Source organism: Nuphar pumila, chromosome 7 (genome assembly GCF_984573655.1).
Source record: "Nuphar pumila chromosome 7, dmNupPumi1.hap1.1, whole genome shotgun sequence".
Taxonomy (NCBI): Eukaryota; Viridiplantae; Streptophyta; class Magnoliopsida; order Nymphaeales; family Nymphaeaceae; genus Nuphar; species Nuphar pumila.
In genome coordinates, this window is record NC_143255.1 from 51,641,850 (window position 1) to 51,654,609 (window position 12,760).

Here is a 12,760-nt window from a genome sequence, read left to right on the forward strand (position 1 = left end):
ATGTGACATCAAAACAGAGTTTCTCAACAAAATCCCCCAACTGTTTTCGTACCATTACTCGCACGGTAGAGTTGACTGTATAAGTGTGCGAGCATAGCGGCACCCCAGGCATAGTTGTCGACTTCGTCTAAGTCTGCCAGGTACTGTAGCCACATGGAACTTATTCTCGAACCAGAACAATCGAAAAATAATGTAAGACCAAAAAAATAAAGAAGGAAGCCGCACAACTCTTGGTCAGCTGTTTCAGATGCACAAGTAGCAGAGCGACCTTCCCATTTATTATGAAAAAATGAGACTTTCATTGATATGGACTTGATTCCACCATAAATACATTGACTTCATTCGTCCATCGACATTCCTAAAAGGGCTGTGCATTTTTCCCTTGCGTTATAGTTTGAATGCCGTAATAGGACATCACTGTCATCGCATTTAATGCCAGTGATCCTCGCCACATCTTTTAGAGTCATGGTGATCTCAAAAGAGTCAAACTGGAATCTGTTCGTCTTATCATTCCACTTATTTACCAGGTGGGTCATGGTATTTCAGCAAATTTCAAAATATTGCTGGTCCAAAAGGCCACCGAAGTGTATATTTCGTAATCGGTCCTTCTGATATGCACTCAGCTGACCATACCACGACAGAACTACAGACCATTGACACCGACCTCCGAGCATTTCACCTGGTTCTCTACTGCTCCTGTGACCTCGCTGTAACACAAAATAACATATTATTTCTACCAATTATAAATTAGTTCAATTTGTGCTTATAAATAATATTTTACTAATCGCTATAAATAATATTTGTTGCACACAAACTATCACAGTAATCGTTATACATATTAATACCTAACACAATAATCGCTATACCAAAATCGCTAAACATATTATTAAATTTTGACAGACAGGACGAACTTATTTACCTTGGTTGCTCTTTTCTCCTGTTCTCCCTCCAACCTAAGCCTTTCAGGTTGGTCCACTGCCTCCCACTGCCATTCCCTTTCCTTCTCTACCAGCTTTAACCTCTCCTTCCTTTCTCTCTCCTTCTTTTTTACGCCCTCCTTCTCCTTCCTTTCTCTCTCCTTCCTTTTCTCTCCCTCCTTCTTCCTTTCTCTCTCCTTTTTCTCCTCCTCCTTCTTCTTCCTTTCTCTCTCCTTTTTCTCATCCTCCTCCTTCTTTCGCCTTTTTTTCTCTTCCAAATATTGTTTACTTCTTTCCTACACTTCCTTCTTATGCTTCTTCCTTTCTCTTTCCTTTTCTTCCTCCTCCTCCTCCTTCCGCCGCCTTTCTTTTTCTTTCAAGTCTTGTTTCCTTCTTTCCTGCACTTCATCTTCCTGCTTCTTCTTTTCTCTTTTCTTTTCTTCTTCCTCCTCCTTCTCCTTCTGCCACCTTTCTTTCTCTTCTAAGTCTTGTTTTCTTCTTTCCTGCACTTCCTGCTTCTGCTTCTTCCTTTCTCTTTCCTTTTGTTCCTCCTCTTTCTCCTTCCGTTGCATTTCCTTCTTTTTTTTATCCTCCTTTTTCTGCCTTTGCATTTTCTTACCTTCCTCAAACTCCTTCTCCCTCCTTTGCCTTTCATTTTCTTCCTCATTCTGAGGCTTATTCCGTTCCTTCTCTTCTTCCTCCTTATTCATTTGCCTTCGCCTCTCCTCTGCCTCCTTCAGTAGCTTTGCCTTATTTCGCCTTGCTATATGCTCCAAGTACATCATCTCCAATTCCGCCTTAGTCTCCTCCACTACATTGTTAAAATACCTTTCCCTCTCCTCCTTATTCTTTTTTTGCCTTTCCCTCTACTCTGCCTTCTTCCTCCGCCTTCTCTTTTCATTCTTCTCCTTATTTCTTTGCTTTGTCTTCTTTTCGTCATCCGTCTTCTGCATCTTTCGTTCTTCAACATTCTTCTTTTGGTCCGCAGCCTCGATATCTGAGAGATAATCCTCCACATAATACAATTTCAAGGCTTTCTCCCTGTCTTTATCGTTCTCAATCTTAAGTATATTTTGGTACCTCTCAAGAACCTTAGATAGATGAGACTAGCGGATCACTTCTCTAATACACAAACCATAGAACGACGAAGCATCTCTTCTCTGATGAGCCGCAGACATTGCTAACCTGCACAACAAATTAAACGATCATCATGATTACAAATCGTCGCAATATTTGGGTTCATAAGTACACATCTTTGTAAGATTTATCAAACTTACAAATCGTTGTATAAGAAGCAACCTTCAGATTGAATAACGAAACCTTACACGAAACTCACCGAAACGATAGGATTTTGGATATTCCAACTGTAGAGTAAGCAACAGTAACAACTAATACGCAACAGAAGGTGGCAACGATGCTGCAACTGCGCGTAAGACGGAAACAGATGCTTTGGAACAAAGGAAAGGATGCTTCGTTGTACACAGATGAAAGCAAAGTATGCTCTGGTAGAGTTTTCTGCTTAGGACGAGAATGGATTGTTTTGAACTATTTAAATCCTACAACATACAGCTTGCTACATACGCAAACTTTGCGAAACATTTTGGCGCGATAACGATGGAGGATAGTTTTGTCCTTTTCACGAACCGCCGATTCAGGTTTCTAGATGGAGGGCATTTATGTCCGTTCGAGAAAGAAGAAGATAATGATGGTAAAGGGTACTTAATTCTTTGTGACAACACCAAATTACGATGCAATATGATGCGGACACACATGGGGATACATGCCGGTCTGCATCTTATGTTACGACAATGAAGCCATACATGATACTTCAAGTACAAGGTTTTGATGATGAGCAAGTGGAATCAACTGCATTTCAACTAAGGCTATGAAGAAATTGAAGAATTCAGTGAAGAATCTTTGAAGACTAGTGTGCAAATGTTTAATTCATTAAAAGTCTTAGATTCTTGTAAGAGCCTTACTTAGAGTGCATATTTAGGTTGCATTTCACCTTAAAAGTCTTTAGAAAAACTTTTCTAAAAACAACCCTCATGAAAATCTTTTTAGAAAACTCTTTTCTTAAATTTTCATGTTTATTTGTCGACCAATAGACTTACCAGTCAACTAATCCTTTCGCGCCATATTTTCTAAGAAGTCATTTTGTCAAATTAGTCGACCGAAGGTTTTATCAGTCGACTGGACAGAATGTCTGTTTTCTGGAAAATTAGCAGCAGTTGACTAATAGTTTTATCAATCAACTGAACAGAACATGTGTTTTCTGAAAATTTAGCAGCAGTCGACTAATGCTTTTTATCAGTCGATCGAACAGAATGTTTGTTTTTCAGAAGATTTTATCAGCAGTCGACTAACTTTTCTCAAGTCGACTAAGTTTCAAAAGTTTAGATTTTCAAATGGCTCGATTAACAGATCAGTCGACCGACGATAACTGTCAGTCTACTAATAACTAACTATTAGTCGACTAACTGATGTTTCAGTCGACTAATTTTGCCATTTTCCTGAAACTTCAAAAAAGGCGTATCTTTTCATTTTTCAAACGTTTTGATCGTTCGAAATGGACAGTTTTGATACCCTTTCATACCCTCAACGTATGGAAAACTTTAACTATAAATATGAGTGCATTGTACACTCAAAGATAACAAGAATTCAATCGATTTGAATCATTTACTTATTGCTTTTCACTCCTATTCATTCAAGTATTTGTTTTCTCACTCACGTGATATTTTTCACTTCAGTTTTTCACTCAAATCACTTTGAGAGATAGTGAATTCGTGAGTAAGAGTATTTCAACAACCTCAAAAGCCAATAGCATCTCATTTGCATTCAAAAGGAAGGCTCATAGGTTGTTTTGTAAGTTATTACTTATTTTCTGTAAAAAGGACTCCTTGGTGTAAAGGAGTTGTTTGCTTTCAGTAGGGTTGTTACTGAAAGTGGGACCGATTTTGGTCTGTGTGATCTTGTAGTTAACAAGGTTGATAGTGGAAATATCAAGCGGGTTTTGCTTGGGGACTGGATGTAGGTCGGGATAGACCGAACGAGGATAAAATCTTGTGTTCTTTGTGTGTTTGCTTTTCGATTTGCAAAATCCTTTAATATTCCATAGACAATTTTTAAAAGCACTATTCACCCCCCTCTAGTGCTCATTGCCTAGATCCTAGTGCACTTTCATTTGGTATCAGAGCACAGGTTTGCTATTACTTTGATTTGACCATCATCTAGCATGGCAACTACAACATCTCAGCACAAAGAAGGAAGCTCCCTTGTTCGTCCTCCTCTCTTCGACGGAACAAACTATGGATACTGGAAAGTAAGAATGCCAATATTCTTGCAATCCATGGATCTCGATATCTCGAGAGTTGTTTCAGAAAAGTACCAAACTCCATCAACTGATTTCAACCGATGGACCGATGATGAAAAGAAGACTACTTCACTGAATGCCAAAGCAATGAATGCATTATATTGTGGCGTTGACAAGGTAGAATTCAATCACATCTCTCAATGCTCTACAACAAATGAAATTTGGCATACTCTTCTAGTAACTCACGAAAGCATATCGTATTTTCAATAAAAGAACATCTTGTATTGAAGAATCTTTACATGTTGCATTTGATGAGAATTGTGAGCAGGTTATACCTCTAAGCGAAGGAGAAGAAGTAATACTTCAAGAAGAACCCTTGATAGAGAGTACTTCTCAAGAAAATATTCCTCTTCAACCGGTTTGGAAAGAAGTTCCTAATCATCCACATAAACAAGTTATTGGTGAAATAAAGAGTGATGTCCAAACTAGAAGGCAATTAGAAAAATATATTGCAAATGTTGCTTTCATATCTAAATTAGAACCAAAGAATATCAATGAGGCTTGTGTTGATGAATTTTGGCTTTTGGCCATGTCTGAAGAACTTAACCAATTTACTAGGAATGATGTTTGGGATCTAGTTGATAGACCAAAGGATCATCCGGTAATTGGAACAAGATGGGTCTTCCGAAATAAGCTGGATGAAAATGGTGAAGTCATTCGTAACAAAGCAAGGCTAGTGGCACAAGGCTATAATCAAGAAGAAGGCATAGATTTTGATGAAACCTATGCACCAGTGGCTCGATTAGAGTCAATTCGAATGATGCTTGCTTTTGCTAGTTACATGAACTTCAAGTTATATCAAATTGATGTTAAGAGTGCATTCTTAAATGAACACATCAATGAAGAAGTTTATGTAGAGCAACCTCCAGGCTATTAAAATGAGAAATATCCAGAAAAAGTCTACAAATTGAAAAGAGCTTTGTATGGACTCAAACAAGCACCAAGAGCGTGGTATGAAAGACTACAAAATTTTCTAGAACAATATGGTTTTTCCATTGGTCGGGTAGACTCCACTTTATTTATTAAAAATCTTAATTCAGATATTCTTATTATATAAATTTATGTTGATGACATAATATTTGGTTCTACTAATGATTCTCTTTGTAAAGAATTTGCTAAAGCTATGCAGGAAGAGTTTGAAATGAGCTTGATGGGCGAATTAAACTACTTCCTTAGACTTCAAATAAAGCAAACTGAAGAAGGAATCTTTATCAATCAGGCTAAGTATATAAAAGAACTTCTCAAGAGATTTGGGATGGACTCATCGAAATCAAGAAGGAATCCTATGAGTACAACTACTTCTCTTGATAAAGATGAAAATGGTAAAAGTGTAGATACTAAGCTCTACAGAGGTATGATTGGATCTCTATTATACTTAACTGCTAGTCGACCTGATATTATGTTTAGTGTTTGTATGTGTGCAAGATTTCAAGCTAATCCAAAGGAATCTCATTTAACTGCAGTAAAACAAATTCTTCGTTATTTGAAAAATACTTCAGATTTCGGTTTGTTTTACCCAAAATCATCTTCCTTTGATTTAGTTTCATATAGTGATGCAGATTTTGCAGGAAGTAAATCTGATTGCAAGAGTACTAGTGGAACTTGTCATTTCTTAGAAAATTCCTTAGTCTCTTTGTTTAGTAAAAAACAAAATTCAGTATCACTCTCAACAACTGAAGCAGAATATATAGCGGCTAGTTTAGCATGTTCACAAGTACTATGGATGAAACAAACCTTAAAAGATTTCAGTTTGAATTACTCCACAACAACTATTTATTGTGATAACACTAGTGCTATAAATCTTTCGAAAAATCCTATTCAGCACTCAAGAACTAAGCATATTGAAGTGAGACATCATTTTTTAAGAGATCATGTGTTAAAAGGAGATATTTCGTTAAATTTTATTTCCACTAAAGAACAACATGCCGATATCTTCACTAAACCTCTTAAAAATGAAGATTTTATGAGAATTAGGAGAGAACTAGGTATTTGCTCATTTTTGGATTTATAAAAATGCTGATTTTTGAACAAAATCTCAAAATCGCACTATATTAGTCGACCGATAAAATTCTAGTCGATTGGTGTTTTAAATTTTGGAATGTATCGCACTATATTAGTCGACCGATATATTTCTAGTCGACTGATGATATTTTTAGAATGAGTCACACATTTTTAGTCGACCGATAAAGTTTTAGTCGACTAATTTTTTTTTTTTAAATTTTAAATGAAGGGACCCGATACCCCTTGGATTTTTAAAACACCCGTTCTTTTTAAAATAAGCATCGTTTCACTTCATTTTCGTATCTTTTCGTTTTTTTTTTAAATGAAACCCTTAAAAACGAAAACCCTCTTTCTCTTTTGCCTCTCTTTCTTCCGAAAAACCCTCGGAGTGCCGTTTGATCCCATTTTCACTGGGATTTTCTTACCGTAACAAGGAGACGCCGGAGTCTTCTGGTCGTGATCTTGAAACGCTGGAATCCTCCTGCAGTAACTGGCGCATCTTCAAAACACGCTGGAACCCTCTTGTGTGACAGTGCATTGCCGGAATCCCCTTGTGGCCGACTTCTCACTCGCCGTCAGCCATTGTATCCTCCTCTGGTTCTGTTTCACATCGCCGGACAGCGTTCTACTTCAGCCGGAAATCATTTGGAAGCCGTCATCATTTTTGGTAACTCTATTTTTTTTAACCATGCCTCGTACGAAGTCTGCATCTGCAAAAGGTTTAGGTTCTCCTCCTCCTACACCTTCTTTAAGACATGGTTTTTCACTAAGATTACTTCACAATCCTCTTCTCTATGATACTTTTGGATCAATTTCTGCACTACCTATTTTACCAGGCCAAAATGTTCTATTTCACTTATTTTCTCGTTACAATATAAGAGAATTATTTCCTGGAATTTCACATCTTTTTGATGCTTGTGCAGATACCCTTCACTATCCGTTTCTTATTCACTTGTTTTACACGAATTTACAAATGGATCATGAAACTGGAGTTTTGTCTTCTCTTGTTCGTGATGTTGAAATCGAGTTTGATTCGAAATTACTTGGAGAAATTCTTGAAATTCCACCTTCAGACACTCTTTTCAACACTATTGAATTAAATGATGAAAGAGTTTTTTAACAAATTCTTCTTCCAAGCGCACCTCACTGCCCTCCTTTTAAAAATACTAATCTTCAAACTCGTGCACGCATTGCTGGACGAATCCTTACCCACAATGTTCTACCCAAAACTGGTTCTTTTGATTATTATTCCACAGATCTATCTATGGCTCTTTATGTTTTATTTGGAAATATTTCTGTCAACTGGGCCAATGTGTATTTTACAAATTTGTGGAAACAAAAACCATTTCTTCCTTATGGTTGTCTTTTAACCCGTATTTTTAGACATTTCAAAGTTCCTTTAACAAATGAAAAATACATTGAGCAAAAAGAGTTCTTTCATCAAACAATTTTTAAAAGAATGACAATTAAATATCTGCCTCCTTTAAATGTTGATCAAACTGAACCATCTGATCCTAATGAACCATCAATTTTTGAACCTTCACCTTCTGCGACACCTTCATCTCATGCAAAAAGAAAGAAATTTTCGACAAGTCAAGACCATGATGAAGTTATGCAGAGACTGAAAGCTTTAGAGCTACATCAACATACTTTTTATGAAGATGTGACTCAACAACTATCTTCGATTCAGAAAGAGATTACTTCAATCAAGGATTTGCTCAACTCACTTTTCTAATCTTTGTTGTCTGAACTTTCATACTTTATGGGTTGTAATATTTTAAACTTGTATCTCTATTTTGCTTATGCTATTTCTGCCCTTACTCTTTTTTATTCTGACAAAGGGGGAGAAAAAGATGATATCAATTACATTGCAGGAGATCTTGCATGAGAAATGCAAAATTAAGAGAAAAAGAAAGCTTTGAATGAATGTATTTCTAAATGCATGAAGAAATGATGAATGGAAATGCAAACCAATCAATATGTGATATATGTGCTTTAAATGTGCTAACTTTTAATATTTTGCAGCATATTGATAGGGGGAGTAAAATCTCCATCTATGCATCTAAATGCTTCATCTTTGATTAAGTTTGTCATCATAAAAAAGGGGGAGATTGTTACGACAATGAAGCCATACATGATACTTCAAGTACAAGGTTTTGATGATGAGCAAGTGGAATCAACTGCATTTCAGCTAAGACTATGAAGAAATTGAAGAATTCAGTGAAGAATCTTTGAAGACTAGTGTGCAAATGTTTAATTCATTAAAAGTCTTAGATTCTTGTAAGAGCCTTACTTAGAGTGCATATTTAGGTTGCATTTTACCTTAAAAGTCTTTAGAAAAACTTTTCTAAAAAGAACCCTCATGAAAATCTTTTTAGAAAACTCTTTTCTTAAATTTTCATGTTTATTAGTCGATCAATAGACTTACCAGTCGACTAATCCTTTCGCGCCATATTTTCTAAGAAGTCATTTTTGTCAAATTAGTCGACCGAAGGTTTTATCAGTCGACTGGACAGAATGTCTGTTTTCTAGAAAATTAGCAGCAGTCAACTAATGGTTTTATCAGTCGACTGAACAGAACAAGTGTTTTCTGAAAATTTAGCAGCAGTTGACTAATGCTTTTTATCAGTCGACCGAACAGAATGTTTGTTTTTTCAGAAGATTTTAGCAACAATCGACTAACTTTTCTCAAGTCGACTAAGTTTCAAAAGTTCAGATTTTCAAATGGCTCGATTAACAGATCAGTCGACTGACGATAACTGTCAGTCTATTAATAACTAACTATTAGTCGACTAACTGATGTTTCAGTCGACTAATTTTGTCGTTTTCTTGAAACTTCAAAAAAGGCGTATCTTTTCATTTTTCAAACGTTTTGATCGTTCGAAATGGACAGTTTTGATACCCTTTCATACCCTCAACGTATGGAAAACTTTAACTATAAATATGAGTGCATTGTACACTCAAAGATAACAAGAATTCAATCAATTTGAATCATTTACTTATTGCTTTTTACTCCTATTCATTCAAGTATTTGTTTTCTCACTCACGTGATATTTTTCACTTCAGTTTTTTACTCAAATCACTTTGAGAGATAGTGAATTCGTGAGTAAGAGTATTTCAACAACCTCAAAAGCCAATAGCATCTCATTTGCATTCAAAAGGAAGGCTCATAGGTTGTTTTGTAAATTGTTACTTATTTTCTGTAAAAAGGACTCCTTGGTGTAAAGGAGTTGTTTGCTTTCAGTAGGGTTGTTACTGAAAGTGGGACCGGTTTTGGTCTGTGTGATCTTATAGTTAACAAGGTTGATAGTGGAAATCTCAAGCGGGTTTTGCTTGGGGACTGGATGTAGGTCGGGATAGACCGAACCAGGATAAAATCTTGTGTTCTTTGTGTGTTTGCTTTTCAATTTGCAAAATCCTTTAATATTCCATAGACAATTTTTAAAAGCACTATTCACCCCCCTCTAGTGCTCGTTGCCTAGATCCTAGTGAACTTTCATCTTATACGTGGCGCTCTTTGGGAACACCCGAACATGAGATGGAGTACCGGCCCTGTTCGGAGGGGGGGGGGCATATAACCTGCTCTGCGGATCGGCCCATACTCACCGATACCAACAACATTGGGTAAAACCATTGAAGTTTCTCTTATCTACTGAAAAATACACCCAGCTTTGACCTTGCGGCAATGGACGTCACCCATGGGTTTCAAACTTGTAACGTCTGTCAACTTGGTGACATTCATAAGTCACCCATACCAGATGAGCTAAACCCTTGTAATTTGGTGAATGCTAATACAGTTAACAGTTGTACAGGCCATCCACACTTTGATGTCATATTTAGAAGCTTTGGTACAATAGAAATCTATAGGACAATACCACAATTAGTTTATTAGCACAAGAACCTGACCTAGCCATTGTCAAGACAAATTATATCCAAATAATCAACTTCTTAGATTTTTTTTGCGTTTTTTATCCTTGACTAGTTTAAAAAAAATCACCCATCTAAACCCCCTGAAGCCTCCATCCCTCCACTCGCAACCGTACCTTGACAGGCTTTCCATTGGTAAAACCCTTAAAGTCCCCTTAAACCATTAGGGAGTATGCCTAGCATCGACCTTGTGGCAAGGAACGTTCCTGTGGTTTCAAACCCGTGACATCCTGTCAACTTTGTACAGAGCAATCTGACAGTTCTATATTGCAAACTATTTAAAGCTCACCAAGGTGGTATCCCATGTGGTAAGCAGGGTATGTGTCAAGCTGAAGGCCCCTGATCAAATCTCTCTGCCACATAGGGCGGCTGTTGTTCTGGTACGGGTCCGCCTAACGCCAACTTTCCTTTCAAAATATATATATATATATATATATATATATATATATATATATATATATAAAGCTTCCTTAGCTACTAAACTGTTGGATCTTAGTACAGATCCAATATGATCAAATGGGTTTCATATGGAATCCAATGACCTATTTGAGTAGTGGGTCATTGAGATACGAATCATCAGGATAGTGGTGGGCCCACTCACCATTGAATTCCCAACAAATTTGAGAATCCAATGAAGTTGGTTATGGATGGGTAACAGCTACCCAGGAGAGGATAAATTCTCCAGCCCCTGCCTCTGTAGGTATGACTCAGAGCTCTCGATAATCACATCGAACATCCTCCCTGAAGTAGGTTGTTTACAAAATTTCTCATCTTTTTCTTCTCTCGACTTTAGTGCTCATCCTTTTTTGCGCATACCTCGGTCCTAATTCCTATAGTGGTATCAAAGCTAGGCTCAGGTATGCATGATGGTCAGGCAGCTGCCACGTAATACAATCACCACTAATTCAACGAAACATCCGGTTAGAGGCAACATAGCTGGTGTCAAAGGGAGGAAGAAACCCTCTTTGTGGCAGCATCACTATCGGCTTTATAGGTGGAGGAGACCCCTACAGCAACAATGCTGCCAAAGTGAGAGATGGCCAATTCCGACAGACCAATCAAAGTACAGTGCTACGAGAAATAAAAAAAATATAGATCGAATGGCGAAATGCCAATACAGAGGTTTTGTATGTTCTACTAATGCATCAAAGAGGTAGACCAATGTGGGAGGATGTCGTAGTGCCTTCAGCGAGGCAACTGGCGGGTCTCCAACAGTGGTGATTCGAGCGATTTGCAGGCGAGGGACAAAGATGAGAAGGCGGGTGTGCATCAACCTCGATCCTTGGGTGACACTCTCAAGATCATGTTGATGTTGAAGTTCTGGAACAGGCGGAGCAGTTTGCCTACTGGTGGTGACAATCATGGTAGGGAGAATTTGAAGTCGTACGCGAAGGCGAACGACCTTGGATCCGATCTGAAGGATCTACCATTGTCGTTTGGCCGACTCGAATCTGGTGCACCAAATGCACCCTGAAATCAACCCAGTTTATCCCTCTGGATTCTCAAATCTAGTTTGGTTGTGGTCGTTCTTCTTGCTCTCTATGGATCTTTCTTGTGGATGTTAACAATACGGTCGTCGATGTCAACCATGACAAGTTCTTATAGGTGGTGCCAAAATCGCAACGACAACAATAGAAGAATAAAAAAAAGGAGGGGTCGTAAAAAAAATCAAAACCTCAAAGTCATTGACATCCTTTGCCTCCTCTCTAGGCCTGCCTTACTGCCTGTGTTGCCTGCAAGAACCACTATCTCTCCCACTGTTCACCGACGTCGGGGTTCAATGGCGACCTGAAGGAAGGACAAGGTCGGGATGCACCGCCCCTTCCTCCAACATGTTCAGGTCGTCACCAAGGATATCACCAACGAGAGGAACGAGCTCCGCCTCTTCACAAACTCAAGCCAAAGGTGGAGGCCTGCCCCATTCCGCCACCCGACAACCTTCGAGACTACGGCCATGGATTCGAATGTGAAGCACTGGCTCAAATCAGATCAAAAATTGTTTGCCAATAGACGACAGTACTTTCAGCACATCGGTCGAAGTTGGAAGCATGGTTACCTCTTCTACGGTGCCTCTAGTACAGGGAAATCTATGACAATCATCGTGATGGCCAACCTCCTTGGCTTTGACGTCTACGCGATGGAGCTCTCGCACATCACAGAAAATTCGAAGCTCAAGATCCTCCTTCAGCAGACCACTGGTCGATCGATCTTTGTCGTCGAGGACGTCAATGCGTACTTCCCCAAACTCAGTGGCCTGTGGACAATGGGGGTGACCATCTTAGGCCTTCTGAGCATGATTGACCAGATCTGGTCCTACTGTGAGGAGTAGAGGATCATGGTGTTTATGATGGGCAGTAGGGACAGGATCGATGTGGCGATCCTCCGACCGGGAAGGCTCAAAGTTATCTGATGCTGTCGACAAGCAGCAGAGCTTCGACCAGCTGATCGTTGGAAGGTATGGTGACACCCCATGTCATCGATGGTGGTCTAAAACCTCAGCAGTGGCTGCTGAGGAACCTGCGAAAAAGGTGAAAGAAAAATG

General features: G+C 38.5%; 1 pseudogene; it reads left to right on the forward strand.

Moving 5' to 3' along the window:
• Positions 1–12,028: 12,028 nt before the first annotated feature.
• Positions 12,029–12,547, forward strand: LOC149832244 (AAA-ATPase At2g46620 pseudogene; annotated as a pseudogene).
• The last annotated feature ends 213 nt before the right edge of the window (positions 12,548–12,760 follow it).